This window comes from Carlito syrichta, unplaced genomic scaffold (genome assembly GCF_000164805.1).
Source record: "Carlito syrichta isolate Samal-C Ts95f unplaced genomic scaffold, Tarsius_syrichta-2.0.1 Scaffold308923, whole genome shotgun sequence".
NCBI classification, from domain to species: Eukaryota; Metazoa; Chordata; class Mammalia; order Primates; family Tarsiidae; genus Carlito; species Carlito syrichta.
This window is the reverse complement of record NW_007253019.1, coordinates 126162-135124: the sequence shown is the minus strand read 5'-3', so window position 1 is coordinate 135124 and position 8963 is coordinate 126162.

Below are 8963 nucleotides of genomic sequence, written 5' to 3'. Positions count from 1 at the left end.
CAGACACACTATTTTGTAATTACCTCAGACACACACACACACACACACACACACTCTCTCTCTCTCTCTCTCTCTCTCTCTCTCTCTCTATATATATATATATATATATATATATATATACACACACACACACACACACACACACACACACACACATATATATATATATATATATATATATAATGAGCACCTTCCAATATCAACTGATGTAATTCTGCAGCTTCATTTGCAAGAGTTCCATGGTGTTCCACAGAAATGTGTTGAAGCCACCCTCTACTTGCCAGTGATTGGAAGTTTTCATTGTTTTGGCATTACAGGTAATGCTTCAATAAACAGCTCTGCCCTGTTGGTTGTTTCACAGGGAAATTTTCTAGACGTGAAATGGCTGAGCAAAGGGCGTGTACATTTTTTTTCCAAAAATCTTTTTTTGGTTGTTTTTTGTTTTAGAAGGCAGAATTTACTGAGAGGACAGAAAAGCTCCCACCATGGGAGGGGACTTGAAGCAGTTGTCCTCAAAAGTTTTTTGACACGTGCCACCCATCGGTCTTTTTCTGTATATTTTTGTGTCTGCTGGAGCAAGGTCCTTTATCAATGCCCTTCTTCAAAATATGATTGGCTATTCTAAATTTACTTATTTATTTATTCTTTGTGGTAAAATGTAAACTCATTTTGCCTAATTTTGCCTCTCCTTTTGCTCGAAAAATTCCACTGGAATTTGGATTGCTATTGTGTTCAATGTGTAGACTAACGTGGAGGGAAACTGCCTGATCAAAAAAATACTGTACCTTCCATCCGGCAGTGTGGGGCCCTTCTGCATGCATTCAGTTCTTCTGCTAGTGAAACGTGAGTGTTACTTCGTTTTCATTTAGTTTACGCCCGGATATTTTATATTTTTTATTGCAATTAATACAGGTAACATTTTTCTATACTTTTCTAATGGCTCTTGCTGGTACATAAAAACTCCATTAATTTCAGACTAGCTGATTTTGTAACTGGCCACGTTACTGAACTTGCTTCATGGTCTTAATATGCTTCAGTTTATCTATCCATTTATTCGCTCTTTAAATATTTATTGTGTGCAATATACCAGGTGCTATTCTGGATCCTGAAAATGAGTAGTAAAAATCTGTTCTCAAGGTCTTTCCATTCAACTGAGAAGAAATACTCAACAGAGAAATTTATGACAGGTGGAGATGAGTACCAAGGAGGTGGGGTGCATACGCATAGTAAGAAGAGAGAGCGTGACCGGGGAAATATCATTTCAGATAATGTGTTCAAGTAAGTCACCTCTGGTGCGGTGAAGTCTGAAGAGAGGCCAAAACGATGCTGCCTTTCTTGGGTTTTCCAGGCAGGCATTTACGTCACTATGTCCCAGACGTAGCAGGATTTTCAAGCTTCTGGAAGATTGTCCAGTGGCAGCAGTATCAAAAATTCAGACTATAAAGAGAGCCCCTGGGAGTCCAGGGTTCCTGGGTTTTTTTTTTGTTGTTGTTGTTTTTGAATTGGAGTCTCACTCTATCGCCCAGACTGGAGTGCAGTGACCGCTCTCGGCCACCACAGCCTCGACCTGCTGGGCTCTGGTGGTCCTTCCGCCTCAGCCTTCCGAGTAGCCGGAATTACAGGCATGCGCGACCGCGCCCGGCTGATTTTTTTTTTATTTATTGTAGAGATGATGTCTTGCTGCCCAGGTGGGTCTCGAACCCGCGGGCTCAGGCAATCCACACACATCAGCCTCCCAAAGGCGTGGGATTACAGGCTGAGCCACCGAGTCCGACTGGTTCCTGGGTTTAAAAGACATACCCAGAGCTTCTCTCAGCACAAGCCCAACTGGGTTTTATGTTTATTTATTTATTTGAATTTGAGTCAGGATCTTACTCTGTTGCCCAGGCTGGAGTGCAGTGGCATGATCACGTTTCACCACAGCCTCCACCTCCTGGGCTCAGGTGATCCTTCTACCTCAGCCTCCCATGTAGGGACTACTCAGACACATACCACCATTCCCAGCAATTTTTTTTTTTTTGTAGAGATGAGGTCTTATTATGCTGTCCAGGCTGGTCTTGAACTCCTGATCTCAAGCAGTCCTCCTGCCTGGGCTTCCCAAAGTGCTTTTTTACAGGCATGATCCACCATGCCCTGCCCCAAATGGATTCAGTGTGCTCCTGGTAAGTCCACTTCCCCTCCCCTCTCCCAAATCACAGCATCCACCTGCTTCACCTCCATAAACTGCCTAAGAGGACACTCCCAAGGGGTTATAATGAGCCCATCCTTAAAAAAATTAGGAAAAGTCTGGGTTTGGTGGCTCAGCCTGTAATCCCAGCACTTTGGGAGGCCAAAGTGAGTGGATTGTTTAAGCCTGCAGGTTCGAGATCGGCTCAGGCAACTAGGTGAGACCTCATCTCTACAATAAATCAAAAATTAGCCAGGCGTGGTAGTGTGCACCTGTAGTTCCGGCTACTCGAAAGGGTCAGGTAGAAGGATCGCTGGACCCTAGCAGGTCGAGGCTGTGGTGGCCGGGAGCGTGCCATGGCACTCTAGCCTGGGTGACAGAGTGAGACTCCGACTAAAAAAAAAAAAAAAATTGAAAAAAGCCACATCATGTCTCATATGCCTATTTGCCTCTTACTTGGTCAAGTCCATTATGTAGATTTTTTTTTTCTGAGTCAGAGTCTAACTGTCACCCAGGCTGGAGTGCACTAGATGCTCATGGCTATTGCAGCCTCAACTTGCTGGGCTCAGGTGATCCTTCCACCTCAGTCTTCCAAGTAGCTGTAACTACAGGCACACGCCACCACACCTGGCTAATTTTTTGATTTGTTGTAGAGACAAGTCTCACCAAGTTGCCCAGGCTGGTCTTGAACCCTTGAGTTCAGATAGCCCTCTCTCCTCTACCTCCCAAAGTGCTGAGATTACAGGTATGAGCTACCCCAATGGGCCACAATAAAGATTTTTTTTGTTTTGTTTTGGTTTTTTTTGTTTGTTCGTTTTTGGGTTTTGTTGTTGTTGTTTTGAGTTGGAGTCCCACTCTGTCATGCACGCTGGAGTGCAGTGGCACGCTCATGGCCACCATAACCTTGACCTGCTGGGCTCAGGCGATGCTTCTGCCATAACCTTCCAAGTTGCTGGAACTACAGATGCATGCCATCACGCCCGGCTAATTTTTGTGATTTATTGTAGAGATGAGGTCTCACCAGGTTGCCCAGGCTGGTCTCACATCTGCAGGCTCAGGCAATCCAGTCACCTCAGCCTCCCAAAGGTGCAGGATTACAGGCTGAGCCACCGATTTTTTGTTTGTTTTTGAGTTGGAGTCTCACTCTGTCGCCCAGACTAGAGTGTAAGTGGCCGCTCCCAGCCACCGCAGCCTCGACCTGCTGGGCTCTGGCGATCCTTCCGCCTCAGCCTTCCGAGTAGCCAGAATTACAGGCATGCGCTACCACGCCCGGCTGATTTTTTGGTTTATTGTAGAGATGAGGTCTCGCCAAGTTGCCCAGGCGGGTCTCGAACCTGTGAGCTCAGGCAATTCACTCACCTCAGCCTCTCAAGGCGCAGGATTACAGGCTGAGCCACCGAGCCTGGCTTCAATATGGAATTTTAACACCATCCTGCTTTGCTGATCTAACCTAACTTTCCATTCCTCTTCATCTGTTTTGACTCTTTCCCTGTTCTGCTTAATAACTTTCCTAAACCTTTCCTTCATTTGTTCACTCTAACCCAAACCTAGCCATCTCCTCATAATGTTACTTCCCTCGCAATACTCTCAAGTTGTGGCTGTTTGATTTATGTATTTATTTTGTTTCTTTCTTTTTCTTTTTTTGGTGGCTGCTTTTTTTTTAATCCCCCCAGGTCCCTCATTCCCCTTACAAAGGACCTAGAGATGAGGCAAGTATCCTGCTTCCTCCCCATTGCCGATTCCAGACCTTTTCTCTTTCTTCCAGAGTTCTAGTTTCCGTGACGGTATCATCCATTCTGTTTTTTTGTGACAGTCACCTGCTGTCTTCCTAGTCCCTCCCCCTCGTCACAGAAGAGCTTCGCATGTGGTGGCTTATCTTCCTCCTCACCATTGCTGACACTGACATTGACAGTCCATCTATGACCTCATGATGGGCCTTTGTGATTTGCCTTTGTGATTTGCTTTCTTTTTTTTTTTTTTTTTTTTTTTTTTGCATCGGAGTCTCACTCCGTCGCCCAGACTGGAGGGCAGCGGCCACTCCCGGCCACCGCCGCCTCGACCCGCTGGGCTCCGGCGACCCTTCCGCCTCGGCCTTCCGAGGAGCCGGAATTACAGGTGCGCGCCACCACGCCCGGCTGATTTTCTGATTGATTGCAGAGAGGAGGTCTCGCGGCCCAGGCGGGTCTCGAACCCGGGGCTCAGGCCATCCCCTCGCCTCTGCCTCCCAAGGCGCGGGATGACGGGCGGAGCCGCCGAGCCCGGCCACAATTTGCCTGTTCTTGCTTCTTCGCCTTCACATCTTGCCACTCGCTACCTAAGCCAGAAGCCGTGACGTGTCTGAGATGTTTGCCCTTCTCATAAGCTAGTGGGTTTGCCCGCCAGCATTTCATCTACATCCACAGGCAGAAGATACCAGACCCCTGGTCTGGGGCCATAAATGACTTGTTACTCAAAGCGTTTGCAGCAGTATCCTGTGTCATTTCCCCACGACCCAGTTTCCACAAGGCCAGAGACGTTTCCTGTGTGTGCAGCCGGTTACATCACAGGAGAAGAATCTTGGATGTAGAAGACGCCAACCTTTTATCCAAGCTGCTGGTGACCTGCTAATCCCTCCCCCGCCCCGACTCAGGAGAGAAATTACTCATTGTCTTGAAAGGTGAGTGAATTTCCTCTGGGGGAGAGGAGGAAGGCCTCTCTAAATTTAAAACCCTGAAATTTAATACACGTTCCATTTTGAGATGTAGCTATTCATGCCCTTATGCCCTTTCCCACCACAGAACAATAGTCTGAACTTGTGGCCTGAACCCACCCAGGTTGATTGTCTGCTAAAGCAAAAATATCAACATTCTTTTTTTTTTTTTTTTGAGTTGGAGTCTCACTCTGTCGCCCAGACTGGAGGGCAGTGGCCGCTCCCGGCCACCTCAGCCTCGACCCGCTGGGCTCCGGCGATCCTTCCGCCTCAGCCTTCTGAGTAGCTGGAACTACAGGCGCGCGCTACCACGCCCGGCTAGTTTTTGATTTATTGTAGAGATGAGGTCTCGCCAAGTTGCCCAGGCGGGTCTCGAACCCGCGGGCTCAGGCAATCCACTCACCTCAGCCTCCCAAAGCGTGGGATTACAGGTTGAGCCACTGAGCTAGGCTAACACTCTTTTTTTTTTGAGTTGGAGTCTCACTCTGTCGCCCAGACTGGAGTGCAATGGCCGCTCCTGGCCACCGCAGACTCAACCTGCTGGGCTCTGGCGATCCTTCCGCCTCAGCCTTCCAAATAGCCAGAACTACAGGCATGCACCACCACGCCCGGCTGATTTTTTGATTTGTTGTAGAGATGAGGTCTCACTGCCCAGGCGGGTCTCGAACTCGTGGGCTCAGGCAATCCACTCACCTCAGCCTCCCAAAGGTGCGGGATTACAGGCTGAGCCACCGAGTCAGGCTCCCGACTAACATTCTTAATGAAATGTAAACATGATCCAGAGTTTCAAAACAGAATATTCAAAATATCCACAATATAGGCCCAAATTAGTAAGCATACAAAGAACCAAAAAAATCTCAATTCGTATGGTGAAAAAATACGCCAATTCTGAGAAAACACAGATGATGGAATTATCTGATGAAGGCTTTAAAGCAACCACGTGTTGGGAGACAATTCTCCACTAATCTCTTGCATTTCTGCATGTCTTCTAGGCAAAAGCATTAACAACTTTTTCTCTGGACTATCTTTTCAGGAATGTTTGTATAGCGAACATTCGTGGAAGATAGGCTAATGTCATCTTCTGGGGCCAAGAGCAGATTTTTTTTGCTCTCCAGGATTAAAAAATAATCATGTCATTCCCCAGAGCAAGCTTGGGCAGGTTTGCTGGTCCTTTATACATGACTGGTATTTTCTACAGAGTTCTTTTATGAACAACCCACACGTACAGGTATAGCCAGGCCCTCATGCCATTCCTTGGAAATGAGGAACAGGGATAAATGCTGATACCTTGCTTCCTGCTACTGGTGTTGATAATGAACTGTCTTTTGTCTCTGACACAGGAGTGTCGTGTCTTCTGCCACTATTCTTGAAACTGTGGCTACCTAATGTGCTAACCTGTAAGTAAGGTAAAATCTCAGATCCTTCAAAGTTCTTAACTCTGTTATAAAAATTATCCTGCAAGCAATCACGAACACTTTTGAAACCAATAAAAAATAGAAAATATCAGCAAAGATACAGACGATATGAAGAAGAATTGAACGGACATTTTAGAATTGAAAAATACCATAGCCAAATTTTTTAAAAAACACACTGGATGGTCTTAAAAGCAGAGTAAACATGACCGGGCCAATGAACTTGAAAGTAGATCAATAAAAATTTACCAATCTGAACAACAGAGAGAAAAAAGTGGTTGGAAAAAAACAATGAGTACAATCTCAGGAACCTGTGAGACGATAACAAAAGATGCTAAAAATTTTAGAATAAATAATGGATGAAAAGTTCTCAAGCTTGGCAAAAGACAAATCTACAGATTCAAGAAGTTCAACAGACCTTAAACAGGATGAACATCTAAATGTATGCCCAAGCCGGGCGTGGTGGCTCAGCCTGTAATCCCGCGCCTTTGGGAGGCTGAGGTGAGTGGATTGCCTGAGCCCGTGGGTTCGAGACCCGCCTGGGCAGCGAGACCTCATCTCTACAATAAATCAAAGAATAAGCCGGGCGTGGTAGCGCATGCCCATAATTCCGGCTACTCGGAAGGCTGAGGCGGAAGGATCGCCGGAGCCCAGCAGGTCGAGGCTGCAGTGGCCGGGAGTGGCCACTGCACTCCAGTCTGGGCGACCGAGTGAGACTCCAACTCAAAAAATAAATAAATAAATAAAAAATAAATGTATGTCCAAACACATCATAATGAAAATGCTGAAAAATGGTAGCAAAGAAAAACATACTGAAAGCAGCTAGAGAAAGAGAGTGTATTACCTATGCAGAGGCAATAATTTGAATGACTGCAAATCTCTCTGCAGGAACCATGCAAGCCAGAAGGAAGTGGCACAACAAATGTGCTGGAAGAAAATAACTGTCAACACAGAATACTGTAGTGAATGAAGGAATTAAGGTGGAAGAATGTCTTTCTCAGATGAAGAGAAACATTTCACTGCTAGCAGAACTGTTCTAAAAGAATTGCCGAAGAACGTTCTTCAGAGAGAAGGCAATGATACCAGAATGAAACTTGAAACATCAGGAATGAAGAAAAGACACCAAAAATGGCAAATATCTGTGTGAATATAGTGGGCTCTTCTCTCAAGTTTTTAAAATGTGTTTGATGGCTGAAAGCACAAATTATAGTATTTTCTAATGGAGTTTCCAATATATGTAGATGTAACTAATGACAACTATAACATAAAGGAGAGAAGGTAAGTGGCCCTATATGGTGGTAAAGTTTCTACATTCTACTTGAAATGGGGGAAAAATAGATTCTATACAGATTAAAAATTTTTTTTTGAGTTGGAGTCTCACTCCGTCGCCCAGGCTGGGGTGATATGGCATACTCATGGCCACCCCAGTGTCAATCTGTTGGGCTCCAGTGATCCTTCCGCCTCAGTCTTCCAAGTAGCCAGAACTACAGGCATGCGCTACCATGCCTGACTAATTTTTTTTTTAATTGAAGAGACAAGATCTCATCAAGCTGCCTAGGCTGGTCTCGAACCTGTGGGCTTAGGCGATCCACTTGCCTCTGCCTCTCAAAGTGCTGGGATTACAGGTTGGGCCACCGAGCCCAGACTTAAAATTTTAAATACATATTTTTTTTATTATTTGAAACTCATTTTTACTTCAAGGTCTTTTTTTCTTTTCACATTTTTTTTCCTAAGCAAAAACATGGAAGCTAATTACAAAGTTGGAGAACTCATTCACTCTCTCTCCAAATTCTTTCTTTCTTTCTTTCTTTCTTTCCTTCTTGAGTTGGGGTCTCACTCTGATGCCCAGGCTGGGATGCAGTGGCACACCAGTGGCCACTACCAACAGCCTCGACCTCCTGGGCTCTGGTTATCCTCCCACCTCAGCACCTCGAGTAGCTGGGACTACAGTTGTGTGCCACCACATCTGGCTAATTTTTAAATTTTTTTCTAGAGGTGGGGGTTGCACTTTGTTGCCCAGGCTGGTCTTGAACTCCTGGGCTCAAGCGATCCTTCAGTCTTGGCCTCCCAAAGTGCTGGGACTACAGGTACGAACTGCCACGCCTGGCCTGCCTCAGGGTCTTTGCAGGTGTTTTTCCTTTGTCTGAAAGCTCACTCCCCCACATGGATGCACCACTTGCTCCCTCAACGAATTCATGCCGCCTCTTCACGAAAGACTTCCCTTACCACCTGCAGAAAGCAACCATCTCTTCCTATCAGGCTTTCCCTCGCATCCTGTGTTATTTTCTTCATTCGTTTACTATTATCCAACATTTTATACTTTTGCTGATTTGCTTATCTCCCCACTTTCTGTGACCGCCCCTGGCTTTCCATCAAGGTGATAGTTTGCCTGGCTGTTTCTGTATTCCCAAAGCCCACCCCTATGCATTGATAGGTGTTTGCTTAACCTATCAAGAACTGAGAGAGTTCCATAGGCACTTACTACCTTCTGTCGTTCCAACATTTTTTGCTGTATGGATTTTAAGTTCATTTTATTAGTTACAAAAAGGTTTAGAATTATTCTAACTCTCTGGTGAATTCAACCTTTTACATTAGGTAATGATTTTTCTTCTTCTAGTAATTTTTTTTTTTTTTTTCTGAGTTGGAGTCTCACTCTGTTGCCCAGACTGGAGTGCAGTGGCCGCTCCCGGCCACC